This window comes from Triticum aestivum, chromosome 3D (assembly GCF_018294505.1).
Source record: "Triticum aestivum cultivar Chinese Spring chromosome 3D, IWGSC CS RefSeq v2.1, whole genome shotgun sequence".
NCBI lineage: Eukaryota > Viridiplantae > Streptophyta > Magnoliopsida > Poales > Poaceae > Triticum > Triticum aestivum.
Window position 1 is genome coordinate 255,079,047 of NC_057802.1, and position 2,930 is coordinate 255,081,976.

Consider the following 2,930-nt stretch of genomic DNA (forward strand, 5'->3'; position numbering starts at 1 on the left):
TCTAAAAGACATATAAGATGTGCGAGTACAGTAGCGACATTTATCTAACTGACCTTTAATTTGCCTTTGATCAGTCCAAACCAATGGTATGGCATGGTACTAGTAGTGCACTACTAAACAACCTACAATCAATAGAGCCAGAGATTTTTTTTCCTATAAAACCAATAAAAAGTGCAGGTTTTAAGGAGAAAAAGACTTCTCTCCCAGATAGAAAAAGAGCGGAGCTCAGTTTCCTCCTCTCCTTTCTGTGATAATTTTAATTAGACCTATATGACCTTAATAGCCCTTGAACACTCATCATTACCATTATGAGAAGTTCAATCCTTATTGTCAGTGTATGTTCTTTAACACAATAGCTGGGGTTAAACTAGGTGACTGTTTTTACTGAATCAAGAACAGTATTCTGAACGTACTTTATTTTACTCTCACAATCTAGGATTTTTTTAAACAATTGATCAAATACATTGTCAAGGAGGACCTAAAAATAATATGAATGAACTTGCTCAGTAAAATGGCAAGGATTGCATCTTACTGGGTATGCTTTTCTTCTTCCAGAATACATCTGCACACTTGCAGGGTGCAAAACTTCACTTGTCTGAATGGAAAATACCTCCAGCAGATTATTGCACTTGAAATGAAAATAGCGAGAAGAGGTTTATTCATTGCTTCTATGGTACGACTAGCAGCTCCTGAAACACATAATCATGCATCTTCATTCTGAAGCACATAATCATGCATCTTCATTCTGAAACACGTAATCATCCAAGGAGTAGCTGTTAGTCACACAAATGCTAGTGTAACCTCAAGTTCATTGGATGTCATTCTGAATAAAGAGAATAGGAGCATGCCCAGCTATATCGTTCTGTCCAGTGTCTATCAACAGATCAAAAGTAGCAATAAATAGGTACTTAACCATTCATTACTCGACTGAAGCACAATGTAAAAAAAAATGATAACCAAACCTGAAAAACTTCAGTGTACTGCAGGTGTATGTAGTGCTTTCATAGAGTTGACAAAGAGCTACGAATGTACCATGAATTGGAAATAGAAAACGTGATCCTGCATCCTAATTTTTTTGTAGTTGCTACCATATCTCACTAGTGTTCTGGATTGCACCTAGAGAAAAGTTCTGAAGCCTTCCACAGATACCCTCAACAACTTCCGGTCAAAGTGAAAATCCATAATTTTATGACGACGATTAAAGTTTAAGAAAAGTCACATTTGTGTCCTTTAGCAATATGAGGTAACCGAAAGGTTCAAATTTTGATCAATTCAAGGTATGATCAGCCCCAATGGCAGTGCTTCGACTAACTGAACTATCAACAAGGCAATGATATTGTGCATTGAGATCACGGTTACTCGGGCTTAAATGATTTGTGCTTCTTATTGGGGTGCCACCCTTCCCGGTTTCTTACTATGCCTTCTTATGCAGCAGAGCAGATTCACAATGATTGGATGGTCAACCTAATACAGTAGCAACACCCCGATTCGATTCTAAGTTTAAATGGCCGGACATGGTACTTTTCAGTAGCAGGGGACAGTCCAATTCATTCAAAATAGTGGAGCTCCAAGGAAAAAAGATGGAGTTTATTCATAATAAAGAAGAAACATGGCTATTTATTAGAACATGCAACATATGGGGACTCTAAACGGAGGATTCATCAGACACAAACTGCTGAATGTAAACTATTTATTGAAAATAGGAGCTTAGTAGGAGGACTGGGAGCATTTGTAGGCTAGATCTAAAGAGAAGCTCTTGATTTGTCCTCAACATCAAATCCGGTGAAGGCCCATACTAAAATTTGTGCAGCCAAATTGAAACGAGTAAACTTCATGTATGGATGCAACAACCTGCGCCGAATCTGAGAAAGGCCAAGACCTAGCACCATAGCAGCCGCCGCATCTGGCAAGTCAATACGCCTAAGTTCCATAGGGAAAGTAGAATTCTAGATTGGGAGAGACGGGAGGAGAAATACAGGGGCATAAATCTTGGCAATGCATCAGAGTGTCGAGAGCTCACCGTGACGCCGTCGTAGACCGCTATTGCCGGCGCAGAGCGGTGCAGCCCCGCAGCACTGCCTTGAGGAACCCAGAGAGTTCACCACACCGCCGAGGCCACCACTGCCACCGAGCACCACGGGATGAAACTTCAACGCCATCACCAACCACGGCACCGCCCAAGACCTAGGCAGCTACCCCACCCATGGCGCCGCCGTGCGCCGCCGATACTCCCGATACGGTTCGCAACTCTTCTTCTAAAAAAAATAGTTTGCAGCAGTTTAGAAAAGGATGGGGAGGTGGGGTTGTGTTCGAGTCAACGCTTGAAACGTAAAATTACTTCAACCTCAATATAATTTTCCAGCGAGGGATAGCGGGCTAGCTTTTCCCCAATCGCAAAACGGTGCCTTGGCTGGAGGCATGGTCTGGCTCGGTCGGTCGACCGAGGTGAAGAATTATTTATTCTTCACCCTGGGTTATTAATAGAGTTTCTATATATATATCCTATGAATCCAGCCATATTTGTGCATCCCTGCATCCGCTCTTTATAAGCCGTTTGATCGAAATCTTCCGTCTACTGTGCGTCCGCTCTCCTTTTTGGACCAAAACGCCCGCAACCAGCTAATTCGCCCTGTGAACTTTGCAATCACCCCCTCCTCCCAAGCCGAGGTCATCTCTCCCAAAATCTCTTCATCCCTCCAATCCCCAATCCCACCGGCGGCCATCACGGAGTGCCACGACGGGGACGGCAACCTGCGACGACCGTGTGGATGGCCATCACATTCACAACATCAACCATGGACGGAAGCCTTAGACGGAGCACGCAATGAAGCGTGAACGGTGATCTGCGTAGGCGGCGGCCGCATCCCAGCGGCGACCGCCGGTGTGATGAAGACAGCAGTATGCGACCATGACACTCCGACTCTGGCCAC

The 2,930-nt window shown here is 43.9% G+C and overlaps 1 long non-coding RNA gene across 2 annotated transcripts; it reads right to left on the reverse strand.

Moving 5' to 3' along the window:
• Nucleotides 1-417: 417 nt before the first annotated feature.
• Nucleotides 418-2,457, reverse strand: LOC123074492 (uncharacterized). Of its 2 annotated transcripts, XR_006435988.1 has the most exons (3): nt 2,345-2,457; nt 2,021-2,255; nt 418-745 (listed from the first exon to the last, which is right to left on the reverse strand). It is a non-coding gene; the product is annotated as an uncharacterized lncRNA (long non-coding RNA). The 2 variants fall into 2 exon arrangements; XR_006435987.1 differs by lacking the exon at nt 2,345-2,457 and having other exon boundaries at nt 2,021-2,329.
• Between the last annotated feature and the right edge of the window lie 473 nt (nt 2,458-2,930).